General features: G+C 56.5%; 1 long non-coding RNA gene across 1 annotated transcript; it reads left to right on the forward strand.

Annotated features, from left to right (window-relative positions):
- Positions 1-309: 309 nt before the first annotated feature.
- Positions 310-4,458, forward strand: LOC128905944 (uncharacterized). The gene is made up of 3 exons (XR_008465027.1): positions 310-557; positions 3,109-3,167; positions 4,342-4,458. It is a non-coding gene; the product is annotated as an uncharacterized LOC128905944 (long non-coding RNA).
- Positions 4,459-14,603: the final 10,145 nt, after the last annotated feature.

The following is a 14,603-nucleotide window of genomic DNA, read 5'->3' on the forward strand; positions in this document are numbered from 1 at the left end:
CTGCTCACTTCGCCCCTTTTTTTGTCAGTTTGTCCTAGTGTCCTGCCCTCTGACCCTCTTTCCCTCTGTTGCTCTGTCCTTCCCCCCCCGCTCCAGTTTCTCTCCTGCTCCCTCTTCCTTTATTCTGTTGCTCTGTCCTGCTGCCTGCCCCCGTGCTTTTTAAATCTGTCACGCAGCCCATATGAGCTATTTTTCATCTCCATCCTGCTCCCACTCCCTCTTTCTGCCTCTCTTCCTCTGTCCCTGCTGCTTCTTTCTCTATCTCCCTCCTGCTTTTTTTTTTCCCCTCTCCCTGTGCCTGTCATTTTTTCCTATTCCCATCTTTCTTTTGCTCGCTATCCCGTTCCCTTCCTCCCCTTCTCTGCTACACCCCGGCTGTCACTTCTCTTCTAGAGTCCTGTCCTCATTTCTGGGGGCCTCCCCCTCTGCCCATCAGCCCATCTCTCCAGGCGGCCACCGACCCACCAGACCGACGAATACGGCTCCGGGAACGACTGCTGAGGTGCCCCGGGGCAGCGCCGGGGGCCCCGAGCCGACTCGCTCCTGGGACTTGCCAAGTGCGTGACTGAGTAAACACTCACGACCTCCTCCGCCCTCCCGGCCGTGTTTGCCCGGCCTCTGCAGCGGGGAGGGGGGGACGGTGGGGGCGGGCGGTGCCTCCGTTCCCGTTGGGCTCCAGCTGCGGGCCGGGGCTGGGGAGCCCCAGCTGCGGCCAGTGAGGCCGATGGTGACGGCCCCACCCTGTGGAGGGGTGGCTGCCGGTGGAGGGACCGGTGCTGCCCTGCCCCAGTGGCCATGGAAGGGCCGGCGTGAGCCGGAGCGGAGCGGTGGCCGACAGAGGGAGGCGGTGGGGGCTGTCCGAAGGAGTGGCGGGCAGCGCCGGCGGGGGGTGAACGAGGCCCCGCAGGGTCCAAAAGGACCGAGAGCCGCAGCGCTGGGGCACAAGGCTTTCAGCCGGCCATGCAGGCTCCCGCGGCATGCCGGGAGCTGTAGTTTTCGCGGACACTGCCGGACAGACGCATTGCTCTCCAGTGCGCGCGGCGCGGCACGAGGTGTAGATCTGTTGCCAGTTTCGCATGGTTTCTGGGGGACTTCCCGCCCGTCCCTTGCCCGGAGACCGGAGCGGCCGTGCCTCACGAGCACAGGACCCGTCCCGAGCCAGTGCCGCTCGGTGGCCCAAGGGCGGCACTTCGGGCTCGGGGCCGCGCATGCGTGCTGGTGCGCGGCGCCGCGCTGGCTGCTGCCGCCTTGCGGACAAGGGCGGAACTGCAGCTCGGATCGGGCGCATGCGCAGCTGAGCCTCAGCCCGTGCCCTCTGCTGCCCCCGGGCAGAACAAAAGTGGGCATTGTGACCCGAGTGTCGCGCATGCGCAGTGACGCCGCACACGTGGATGAAGTGCGCCGCCCAGCGAATGAAGTGTGGTACTGCCGCTGCAAGTGTGCTTGCCGCTGCCGTGCGCCGGTACTGGCGATGAAGTACCCCGGGGCGGTGTCGCCGCGCTCGTTGGTGCCTCCCAGTCAGGAACCGCCGCCGCCCACGTGCGCGGGGCAGCGAACTGCAGCACCGGCCCCGCACAGCCGGGCTCGGCCGTGGCTAGAGAGTTATCGAACCTGTGGATTTTTGGCTGTGTATCAGGGATTTGCGCGGGTGGACTTTACCGCTGCGTTTTGAATCTCAAGCGTGTTCTATAGGACGCCTCTGAGTCCTTCACAGGCCTGTGTTATTGAAACACAGGTGGTCCACTCTTCAAGTGCACAAGACTAAACAAAAATTAGTGTGATATAGGTGTTTCTCAACACCTTAGCTGCACCTTTCGACACCTTAAGCATGTTCACAATCCACCCCATGATCGTCCCTTATTTCCCCCCATCTCTCTACCCCCATGTCGCGCTCACCCTCCACCCCCTCTCTATTTTCTTGCTCCATCTCTCCGTGGGGCTCCTGGTCCCTGTTTTTCCTGATTTCTCTACCTCTCTGACCTTTTCTTTCAACCTTTCTTTCTCTCTCTGTTTCTCATTCTTCTCCCTCGCCTTATTTTTCTCGTTCTACCCCTCTGTCCTGCTCCCCACCGTGGTGTTAATTACAGCGGGGCGGGGCAGGGCCGGGCCGCCCGCGGTGCCCAGCAGAGCTGCGGCGGGGCCAGTGGCAGAGTCTCATTCTGCTGTGGCCGCGGGAGCTGTGCCAGGGCACGTCATGGTATCCCCCCGCTGGAGCCTCCATGGGCGGGTCTGGGCTCTGCCCTGCCGGGGCTGGCGGGGGGGCGGCAGTGGCCCTGGGTTGAGCGCTGTCCCGGGGCTGCTGGGTGTGGTTTCAGGGCCCAGCCCATGCCCAGCCAGGGGGAGCAGGGGCGGCCCTGCCTGGCTCAGCTGCTCCTTGCTGGGGCCGGGCAGCTTCTGCTGCTCCCAGCGTGGGTCAGGCAGAGGCGGCCCCGGGGGGCTCTGGTGGCAGCGGGCGGGTCCCAGTGCCCGCAGGGGCGGGGAAGGGCCCCAGCTGCTGCCGCCAGAGCCGGGGGCTCTTGGGGTGGGGGGGACACCGTGAGGCTTGGGGGGGTGGCTGGGCCCGGCTCCCCACCGGGTCCCTTTGGCCTGCGGGGTTTGGGGTGCGGTGCCGGCGATGCTGGAGAAATAAAGCCCGTAACGGTGGTAAGAAAGCGGTGCCCGGGCCATGCTGGTGCCGTCCCACAGGGACGCGGTTCCCCAGTGCATCCACAGTTCCCCAGCGCTCCCTGAAAGTGCCCGTGCGGTCCTGGGAGTGCCGGGCTGTGGGGCGGCTGCGCTCCCTCAGCGTCGCCCAGGGGGGCTGCAGAGGGGGCGCACAGGCAGAGAGCGGGAGCCGGTTTGGGGCCTGACACGGAGAGCGAGTCTCCTGCTTCCGGGGCTGGCAGCTAGGCTCATGTGGCTGGTTTTGGGGCTGAGAAAGAGAGGGAGTTGTGTGGCTTTGGGATCAGGAATGGGCTGGAGATGAAATCCACGCCAGGCCCCATCTCTCTGTGCGGAGGGTCTGTCCCGGCCCCGCTCCCGAGAGCAGCAGTGGGTTGCAAGTCCCCCGGCTCGTCCCTGTTGGCTGTGTGTGACAAACAGGCTCATTTCTCTGCCCTATTTTCCCAGGGTCACCTTCTGTGCCACGGGAAGAAAATCCTGCATGGCTGATTCCACTTGCTGCTCAGGTAATGGCACGTGTGGGGCTGGGGGAGTGGGGAGACACATTTGTGAGTTCAGGGATGCTACAGATAGTCCACATCAAAGCCGCAGAAAAGGCAAATTTGCTGCCAGTGCAGAAAAGCTGACGAGGAGTTGCAGTGAGCAGAGCATGCCTCCTGCCTGAGCAGGTCCCTTGGTAGTTAGGAATGGTTTCCTTTGGGGTCAAAGCCTGAACTTTCATCTAGGATAAATTAAGAACTGCCTGTTACCTTCATTAGGGTCAAGCGTTTCTCTTCTGTTTGTTCCTACTGGTTCCAGGGGCAAGTGGGAAATAGCCTTTTATTTTCCAATGCGTAACTCAATTTTGAATAGCCTGTGGTGTCGGTCTAGTTAACATTTGAGCCCCTAGATGCCAGTAGAAATTTAATGAATGACACATGATAGAAACTGATGTGTCGCTTGATTTTTATTCTTTATTATTATTATTGTTTGACTCTGGATGGTATGTTTTTCTGTGGTTCAATCCACATTGTTCCATGGAGCCTTCAGTCTAGGACTTTGAAGCAAAAAAAGTTTGTTGTTCCAGAAAAGGACTGGTCCTTCCTAGGACTGAGGTGTAGACTCGGAGTGTCTCTTAAGTACACAATCAGAATTAAAGCCAAATTTCACTGGATGTTGCTGCTGTTGGTCTTCACTTCCGTTAGTGTCCCTGCAGCTCCCTCATGGGTGGGAGCTCTGAATCATAATTTTTTTTTTCAGTCTCTAACACACTTTTTTCCCCCCAGGCAGAGACTATGTTTAAAAGTTAATTAGTTTCCTCCCAAATGTGCCAGTGAATAAAATTGAGTTATGATTATTAAAACCAGAAAAATTACACCACTCTTAGAGATCCGGGTGGTTTCTGAACACATATTCATCATGTGCAAATGTCCTCAAGATACAGATCGTGTCTTTGTGCTCTGATGAGACGATAGGCTGAGACAGGGATGAGCTCCGGCAGACAAAAAAAGATGCAAGGTCCTGGGGTTTTTGTCTGTTTGTTTGTTTTCTTTTGTGGAGGTGGGGGTGTGTGTGCGCTTTCAAAAACAGAGTGCACTGTTGACTGCAGGTGGCAGCCTGCAGAGCTCTTTTGCTGCCTGACCTCTCCTTTTCTTTGTCACTCCTCTTTCGTGGCTACAACTTTCATTTGTATCATTTTAGAAGAGCAATTAAGTGACTGGCCCGTGTAAAAGTGCTGGCTATATCGAGAAGGCAAATGCTTGAACCGGTAGTGACTGACTTGGCTACAAGTAGAATTTCTGAAGGAAGAACAACAGCAGCCGGAAGCAAAAGGCAAGTTCCCCAAAAACTGTGTGTGTCTGACACATCCAAGTTTAATTGCCGAATGTTGTTTGGCAGTGTAATAAACAGCCAGATCCCTTAAACAGAAATGGCACTTATTTTATTATAGGGACAAAGTCAATAAAGCAAAAGCACAGCGCTGGGTGCATGACTCAAGTCAGAGGCACACCAGCTAATACTTCACCCATGTCTTATATACATTCAATATTGCATACGTATTCAATATTTTAGGCAGAGTAATTGTTTATGATTGATTATCATTAGTCCCTTTTATCATCTATTTGTGCGTTTCCTTCTGACAATTGTTTCTGAGGATCAATGATCTTCAGTTCCCTTTTCCCATGCATCTCTTTCCTTCTGGTAGGATCGATTATCATCAACTCCCTTCTCCTATGCATCTGTTTCCTTCTGTTAATAATTTGTGGGGTCTTTTGGAGAAGGTCTCTCTTGTTTCTCTCGGATGTTTTTCTTCATAGCTGCTGTTAGTTGTTATCTTTGAGGTTTCTCATGTTTCCTGATTTACTAAAGGTTAGTTATCCTTATAAGTCAGATATTTATAGCCTTGTTATTATGGCGAGAGCCAACAATACCTTCACTATTTTTCACAGCAGTATGTTCCACATGGCTGGTTTTGGTAAACACAAGCTTTCAGGAAATTCAGTATTGTGTGTGGCAAAAGAAGTGCCTCTGTCTGTGTCTCCTGCTCCGTAAATGTCCAGCGGCAGGGCTGTTGTTCCCTGCTCTCAGTATGGCCACGGTAGTGCTGCGATATTTAGGCCTAACAGATGGGTTTAGGAAGGGAAGGAGAATGCCCGTTTTGTGTAAGGGCTAACAACGCTGACTCTTTTCTCTGTCTGCCGCTTTCCTGTGTGCCAGATGAAGCTGTTTTATTTTTCTCCCTTGTGCCCAGTCTCTGAAGCTGCTGCCAATGCAGGTTTGCAATTTGTGTCACTAGGTTTTTGTGGAGATCTTGTTGCGGACCACTTCTGCTGTGGCCAAGTGTCAAGATGCGGTTTTGTGACAGGACTCGGAGGGTTGTGATTAATGGAGCAGGGTCGCGTTGGAGGCCTGTAACCAGTGGTGTCCCCCAGGGGTCAATACTTGGACCAGTATTGTTTAACGTATTCATCAACGACCTGGACGAGGGGACAGAGTGTACGCTCAGCAAGTTCGCTGATGATACCAAACTGGGTGGGGTGGCCGACACCCCAGAGGGCCGTGCTGCCATCCAGCATGACCTGGACAGGCTGGAAAGCTGGGCAGAGAAGAACCTCAGGAAGTTCAACAAGGACAAGCACAGGGTCCTGCACCTGGGGAGGAAGAATGTCAGGCACCAGTATAGGTTAGGGGTGGACCTGCTGGAAAGCGGCTCTGAAGAAAAGGATCTGCGGGTCTTGGTAGACAGTAAATTACCCATGAGCGAGCAAGCAACATGCCCTTGTCGCCAAGGCAGCCAACGGAATTCTGGGCTGCATAGGGAAGAGTGTGGGCAGCAGGTCAAGGGAGGTCATTCTGCCCCTCTACTCTGCACTGGTGAGGCCACAACTGGAATACTGTGTCCAGTTCTGGGCTCCCCAGTTCAAGAGAGACAGGGAACTACTGGAGAGAGTCCAGCGGAGGGCAACAAAGATGATGGAGGGATTGGAGCACCTCCCTTATGAGGAAAGGCTGAGAGAGCTGGGACTCTTCAGCCTGGAGAAGAGAAGGCTGAGGGGAGACCTTATTAACGTTGACAAGTATCTAAAGGGTGGGTTGAAGGAGGATGGAGCCAGACTCTTTTCGGTGGTTCCCAGTAACAGGATGAGGGGTAATGGGCACAAGCTGGAACATAGGAAGTTCCGATCAAATATGAGAAAAGAAACTTCTTTACAGTGAGGGTGACAGAGCACTGGAACAGGCTGCCCAGGGAGGTTGTGGAGTCCCCTTCTCTGGAGACTTTCAAGCCCCGCCTGGACACAGTCCTAAGTGATGTGCTCTGGGCAGTCCTGCTTTAGCAGGGGAGTTGGACTAGATGATCTCTAGAGGTCTCTTCCAACTCTGAAAAATTCCATGATTCAGTTCACAGCTTCAGAAACCACATGCCCTGAAATGGGTGCGGGTGAAGCTGACCTTGGGCGTGCAGCCTGTGCTCGTGGGGACGCTCGGGGGCTCCTCATCAAAGCAGCCGGGCAACCACGGGGTTGCACTCTGGTCTGAGACCGTGCCGTACTTTTGCTGTTGGAAGGTGGAAGAGAGCATGTGCCTGGTAAATGCAAGGGCAGTTAAAAGCCGGGAGGGCCCCTGAGCAGGTTTGGTGGCATTTTGACAAGATTCTGGGCCGTTGGGAGAAACATCCTGGAAAAGCCACTGCTTTGTTGCAAGGAGGCAGTTTAGAAGGACAGGTGGGTTGCCGTACCCTTTAACAAAAATATTCAACTAGGGATGCGTAGGGTGAGGAAACCCTGGCTCTACGGAGGCTCTAGAAAACGAACGTAGGCATCTGTGTTTGTCGCAGCACGTATCTTTGTGTATCTGTGAAAGTGGCTCTAGTGCAACTGAAGCTGCCAGCGAGTCAAAAAAAGGCAGGTTTGTCTAAAAAATGCAAAGGCTGTAGAGGCCCACATCAACAGCTGTGCCAGAGATGATGACAAATGTTTTTTCCTCCACTTGTCTGTAGTTTTTGCAAACCTCCACGAAAGAAGGAGGCCTTAGATTCCTACCCAGCTTTGTGCTAAAGGTTTTTTTCCTCTCTCGGCAGAATGTCAACTGCCAGCATTTCACCGTGGTCGTCCTTCTGTTGTGCGCTGACAGTGCAGGAGAGCTGGAAAGGATCCGGAGTGCTCTGCGAGTACGAGGTACATCTGCGATGCGCGTCTGTGTTTTTCCTAAGGTCCTTGTAGTGTGGACTTTGAAGTTAACATGAAGGCTTTGTCAGCTCTCCTCCTATAGTTTTTGTATGAAATATTTTAACAAAACACTAAAAATAATATAAGGTCTGTTCTGGAGCATGTTACACAGCCAAAAGCATTCACTGATCTGCCAGTCCTTTTTGGTAGCCTCATGGATTGCAGCACCGGGGATTTGATTTCCCCCCTGACCCTCAAAAGTAAAACCATTTGGGGGATCTCTTATCTGGCTGATTTTTCTATGCAAAATTAAACTTAAAAAAAGAAAAGTTAGCATTGTATAATTTACTCACTGACTTGCATGGTTTAAAGTGCAACAGCCAAATAGCTGTAGCATACAATTTATGAGGCGTATTTAAGCAGTTAGGTGTTTGTTCTAAATGTTTAAAAAGAGAGGCGACTGAATGGTACCGGGTTTTCCCCACTATTATGACAGAGTGCTCTGACGTACTTTATTTCTGTCTGGCTTTCAGTGGCGCGTTTCCTTGGCAGCCCAGTAGCATCTCTCTCGGGCAGCCCCGCTGGCCAGATGTCCTTCCTCCTTGTGTAGCACACACAGAACCCCGTAGTCAAATTATAACTGTGTGTTTTGGAGAGAGGTAGTGTCATGGTATCGTTTCACAGCTGTGCAAGCTAAGTTAGTGCTGGAGGTAAGTCAAATACTTTTATAGCGTTAGTATTTTTATTGAATGCAAATAAATGTAGGCACACCTTTTCAGCATAAAGTGAATGGCCGAGCTTTGTTCTTTATTGTTGCTTTTGCTCTTTACCCTTCCCTCTCAGCTGCATCGACCCAGTGAGCGAGGTGGGCAGTGGCAGCAGCAGCAGCGCGAGGGCTGTAGCTGTGGCGGTGGATCTGTCAGCATCGATTCTGGTGTTACGGCCCAGCCCGGTCCTGCCGCCCTGCACGCAGGGTGATGGATCTCCATGTCTGTGCTGGGAGGAAGGGGCCAGGCATTTCCCAGCACCAGAGGGTTTGCTGTTAGCCTTAATCCTGACTTTAAGAGTTGAGCTGGCACTGGCTTTTGAAGGCTGTGCTGTGTTTGGAGCTGAGCTATTTCCCTAGAATCCTCCTGTAGCTCAGCCACTCTCCTGTCCCTCGGTCTGACGGAATTCCTCTACTCTCTTCTCTTCTGCGCTACTTTTTTAGCACGCTGAACTCTGGGGATTTTTGTTTTCTGGGTGCCTTGTTGTAGGCATCTCGTGCTGCTTGAGAGATGCCCCAGTCCAGGTTTGCAGCCGGTGGTGGAGCCCCTGTGAGGGGAAGGGGCCAGCCCTGGGTCTGGGCATTTTGGGCCTTTTTTGGGGGGGAATGGAAGGGTGTGGGTGTGGGTGTGTGTGTGTGTCTCGGGGGGTTTGGGACACCGCAATGTCACCGCAGCAGCGATGGTGCGGCAGAGGAGCAGGTGAGTGGGGGATGTGGGGGTTACGTGGAGTTCCCCCAAAAAGAGGCGGGTCACAGCCCCAAAATGTCTGAAAGTTTGGTGGGGGGGTGGGGTGGGGTTAAAACCTGTAACTCCGGGGACGAGGCACTGAAATAGAGAACAAGCTCTCCTTTTTATAGCTATTGAAAAATAATCATTTCTGTATCTAAAAGGAGCTCAAAACAACAAAAAAAAACTCTCTAAGGATGCTATGCCCGCCCCGTTGTGCGGCACGGCCATACTGCACATGCGCGCCCCGTGTGCCATACGAGTGTAGTGCGCGTGCGCGCTGCCTTTCTGCTGTACGGCCGTGCTGCGTATGCGCGCCCCCCCTTTGCGGTAGGGTTGTACTACGCATGCGCGCCCCCTTCCGGTGCCGTACGGGAGCACTGCGCATGCGTTGCCTCTCTGCCTGCAGTACCGCATTGTGTCCGCAAAGTGCCAGCAGTGAGTGCTGTGCCGTATTGCTGTACTGGGGATGCCCGCTCCGTTTATGCTGTGCGGCTGTACTGCGCATGCGCCCCACTTCTGCCATATGGCTATACTGCGCATGCGCGACCTTCTCCGCCGTACGACTGTACTGTGCATGTGCGCCCCTCTGTGCTGTACTGCGCATGCGGGCACTGTCATGCCTCACGACTGTACTGCGCATGCGCGGCGTCCTGCCTGCCGTACGGCTGTATTGAGGCATTGCAACCGCTGCCGGGCGGATGGACGGGGCGGGAGGGCCAATCAGAGCTCCTATAGGTTGGATCGCACCTCCGAGCTCCCATTGGTCGTGTCCCTCGCAGGGGGTGTGGCGCGGTGGGAATTGACGTCCCCGACGGGCCAATGGAGCGGCGCTGTTCCAAATAAGGTGGGGGGCGGGCGGTGGGGCGGGGCGGGTGCCAATGGGCGCGCGTTGTGGGTGGGGCGGTCTGGTAGCTGAGGGGGCCGGAGGAAAATGGCGGCTGGCTCGAAATCGGAGGTGCGTGGTCCGGACGGGCAGCGGGGCCCGGCGGGCGGGCGTTCGGTCGGGTCGGGCCCGCGTCGTGAGGCAGCTGGACCGCGTGAAGGTGAGGGGGGGGTGGCGGGGAACGGCGGGGGCCCCGAGGGGTGATTGGGGGGGCTGGGGGGATCCCGAAGGGGATTGGGGAGGCTGAGGATGAGACTTGAGGGAGGCTGGGGGGAGCGGGGGGGCTGTGGTGGCCCCGAGGGGTGATGGAGGGAGCTGAAGCGGGGGGATACAGGGGTTCTGAGGAGGAACGGGGAGGCTGAGTTGTCCCTGGGGAGTGGCTGAGGGGGAGGATGGGGGTCCTGAGGGTAATGGTGAGGCCTTGAGAGGGGCTGGGGGGTGCTGAGGGGTCCCCGAGGGGGACTGAGGGATGATGGGGGGAGCTGAAGGGACTCTCGGGGGAGAAACTTTAGGGGGGGAACAAGGGGGCTGAGGGGGATCTGGGGGGCCGAGGGGCCCCCAAGGGGTGAGGGGGGGCCTTGAGGGGGGCTGGGGGAACGGGGTGGGGCTGAGAGGGCCCGGACGGTGGGGAGGGGGGTCCTGAGAGTGTGATGGGGGTAAACGGGGGGATCTGAGAGGGTGGAACTGAAGGAGGTTGGGTAGAGGATGTGGGGGGCTGAAGGGAGCCCTGTGGGGGCTGTGGTGGTGGGGGGGGGGCATGAGGGGAGCCCTGAGGTGGGGGGTGGGTGCTGCAGGAGCCCTGAGTTTGGGGAGGGAGACTGTGGCCTAAAGTGGGTCCTGAGTTGGAGTCGGGCTGTGAAGGGGAGATGGGGACGGGCTGAGGGGTGATGGGGGGATGCAGGAGGCTGGGGGTGGGAGGGGAGAGTCAAGGCATCCCCTGGCGTTTGGGGGGTCCCTGTGACCCTCTCCCCACCGTGCCCCCTCCCGCAGGACGAGGAGCCCTACAGCGAGCTGTACCCAAGGGTCTGTGAGAGGCTCAGCGACTCCTCCAGGGTCACTGTCTTTGGCTTCAAGGGAATATCCTCTGTCACTGCCATGTTTCCCCCCAGCGCAGGCTGCCTCCTCCACACCAGTTTTTTCTTGGGGGCCTGTGCCATCGCTGTCCACATCACAGGTATGGGGATACTGGGACCCCCCCCGAGCTCTCTGAGACAGTCTGGGACCCCCACATTACCCTGGGACCCCCCAGAGCCCTCTGATACCCCCTGGGATCCTCCAAACCCCCCAGGACCGCCCTGAGACTCCCTAGAATCTCCTGGGACCCCCTGCCCCCCCGAGAGCTCTGCAGGATGTACTGCGACCCTTCATGTTCTCCCAGGACTCCTCTGGCACTATCTGGGACCCTCTAGGTCCTCTCATGTTCCCCCCAGGGCTCCCTGGAGCCTTCTGTGACCCCCCACATTCCCCCCAGGACCCCTCTAGGACCCTCCCACACCCCTTCCGGGACCCCACAGATCTCCCCTGGAGCCCTCTGGGACACCCTGGAGCTCCTCCCCAGTACCCCCAACATCCCCCGGGACTGTCCTGGAACCGTCGTCTTACCCCCTGAAAGCCTTCCAGAGGCCTCCAGAACCCCTGGGATCCTCCCCCACACCCTTCAGGACCTCCCTGAGCCCCCCTGGACCCCCCAGAGCCTTCTGGAAGCTCCCGCCAGTAACCCCCACATCTCTCTGGGACCTTTGTGGGAACCCCCCACACCCCTGAGAGCCCCCTAGTATCTCCTGGGCTGCCTCGTGTTCCCCCCAGGGCTTCCTGGAGACTTCTGGGATCCATCCCTCCAAGCCCTCCAGGATCCCCTGGAGCTCTCTGGGTTGCTCTGACACCTGCCCTAGGATCCCCTAGAGCCCCCCAGAGCCCTCTGGGACCCACTGGAGCCTGCCCCTGGTATCCCCCACATTCCTCTGGGACCCTTCTGTGACCTCCCCCCAGTCCCATGAGAGCTTCTCAGAGTCCTCCAGGACCCCCTGGGACCCTTTGCCTTCCCCCAGGACTCTCTGAGACCCTCATGGGACCCCCCACATTCCCCCAGGACTCCTTGTAGCCGCCTGGGACCCGCTCCCACCCTCTCCAGCACCCCACAGATCCCCCCCAAAGCCCGCCAGAGACCTCTGGGACCCCCTGGAGCGTGCCCCACTACCCCCCACATCCTGTTGGGACCCCTCACACCTCCTGAGAGTGCCCCTGGGGCCTTCTAGGATCCCCTGGAGCCCCCTGGGACCCTCCTACACGCCCCCCCCCTTGAGCCCTCCAGGACCCCATGGACCCCTCATATTCCCCCAGAACTCTCTGGGCCCTTCTGGGACCCCCCACATTCACCCCTGGGACTCCCTGGAGCACCCTGAGACCCTCCCACCTTTCCCCTGGGACCCATCCGCACACCCCCAGGACACCCCAGAGCCCCCTAGGACCCTCCTGGGACCCCCCCGCTCCCCACTGGGACCCCCTGGACGCCTCCATGGTATGCCCCACATCCCCCTGGGAGCCCCCACACCCCCCGGAGAGCCCCTTAGAGCTGTCTAGGATGCCCTGGGACCCTTCCACACCCCCCCCAGGACACCCCAGAGCCCTCTGGCACCCCCTGGAGCCCCTGCTGGTACCTGCCACATCTCCCTGGGACATCCCCCCCACCCCCTGAGAGCCCACCCAGGGCCCTCCAGGATCCCCCCGGGACCTGTCATGTTCCCCCAGGACTCCTTGGAGCCTTCTGGGACCCCCCACATTCCCCCGGGACCCTCCCCCACGCACCCCCCAGGACACCCCAGAGTCCCCTGGGTCCCCCCAGGACACCCCAGAGCCCTCTGGGACCCCCTGGAGTTCCCCATGGTACCCCCCACATCCCACTGGCACCTCCATTACACCTGCTTCCTCCTCCCAGGGGACACCAGCTCCTGCCAAATGCTCTGGGAGCGCCAGAGCCCAACAGAGCATCTCGGCAAAGGAGAGATGAGTGAGTGAGAGTGGAACTGAGCGGGGAGCCCTGGATGCAGAGAGGAGGATAAAAGGGGCTGCAGAGCAGAGAACGATGGGGGCTCTAATAGGATGAGGGAAAGGGAGATGAAGCGCCACAAGGTGCCTTGGAGATGGAGGAAGGTATTTGCTCTAAACCTTTAAAAAGAGGCAACTGAATGTGACTTCCCCCCCACCCCCCGATATGTAGACAGCATGCTCTGAAGTACTTTATTTCTGTCTGGCTTTCAGTGGCGTGTTTCCCCAGCAGCCCAGTGGCATCTCTCTCGGGCAGTGCCACTGGCCAGATGTCCCTCCTCCTTGTGTAGCACACAGAAAACCTTGTAGTCCAATTATAACTATGTATTTTGGAGAGAGAGAGTGTTATGGTGTCAATTCACAGCTGTGCAAGCTAAATTAGTGCCAGAGGAAAGTCAAATATTTTTATAGTGTAAGTATTTTTATTTGGTGTATACAAACATAACACACGCCTTCTCACCGAAAGGGAAGGGACAAGGCATTTCCCAACACCAGTGAGGTTTACTGTTATGCTAAGAACATGTTCAAAATTGTAGCAATTAGACTTAATCCTGACTTTAAGAGTTGAGCTGGCGCTGGCTTTTGAAGGCTGTGCTGTATTTGGAGCTGAGCTGTTGCCCTAGAATCCTCTTGTAGCTCAGCTCCTGTCCTGTCCCTCTGACGGAATTCCTCTACTCTCTTTCGGGCTATTTTTTAAGATGCTGAGCTATAATTGGGGATTTTTGTTTTCCAGGTGCCTCGTTGTAGGCATCTCATGCTGCTCGAGAGATGTCCCAGCCCAGGTTTGCAGCCAGTGGTGGAGCCCCTGTGAGGGAAAGGGGCCAGCCCTGGGTCTGGGCGTTTTGGGCCTTTTTTTGCGGTGAATAGAAGGATGTCTGTGTGGCTCAGGGTTGTGATGATGTCATTTGGGGTACCTCGATGTAATTGGGGCAGCGATGATGCAGCGTAGGAGCAGGTGAGTGGGGGACATGGGGTTACATGAGAGTCTCCCAAAAGAGGTGGTTCACAGCCCCAAAACATCTGAAAATTCTTGGGATGCATTAAAAAATGTGACAGCCTGTAACTGTGGGCGTGAGGCATTGAAATAGAGATCAATCTCTCATTTATATATGATAAATATATATATTGAGAAATAATATTATGTATGTAAAATAAGTTCAAAATAAAAACCTCTATGTCTAAGGATTCTATGATTCTGTGCTTCTGTGTTATACAAAAGATCCTAGAATATAAAAATATTTTAAAAAATGTATTTATAAAAAGATATTAGTGTCAAAATAGATGTGTAAGCAGACAGTCTAAATAGATATTCTGTATCATAAATGTTAATGTATAAGTCTCAGCATATTTTCTATATAGGGGCAAACAGGTAATATAAATTCCCTAAATAGATAATGTGTAAATAACTAAGGGGGTGCTGCCGCCCGGCGGCTGAAGGCTGGTCCTGCAGGTGTGCGCTCCTCCGTGCGCTGTGGCCCCGCCTCCGGCCCGCCTTGGATCCGCTCCCGGCGGCGCTGTGCGTTGGTTCCGCAGCTCGTGCGCATGCGCGGCTTCGCGGAGGCCGGTCTCGAGAGTGCGGCGGCCGGAGGGCGAACCAGGACCGCCGAGATTCCGTCGAGCTCCCCGCCGCCTCGAGCGCGATCGGTGCAGCCCGCCCGGCCTCGAGAGCGGCCGTCGGCGCTCCAGTATCGGCTCCTACGCATTACCGCGCCCCCGCCAGTGCCCGGCAGTTTTCCGGGTGTCCGTTTCCAGGGCCCCTCAGTCCGCCGACGCGCGTCTCAATGGCACTTTAGTCCTCCAGGAGGCCGCTCAGTCCGCCGACGCGCGTCTCAATGGCACTTTAGTCCTCCAGGACGCCGCTCAGTCAGCCGA

Source organism: Rissa tridactyla, chromosome 2 (assembly GCF_028500815.1).
Source record: "Rissa tridactyla isolate bRisTri1 chromosome 2, bRisTri1.patW.cur.20221130, whole genome shotgun sequence".
Classification (NCBI taxonomy): Eukaryota; Metazoa; Chordata; class Aves; order Charadriiformes; family Laridae; genus Rissa; species Rissa tridactyla.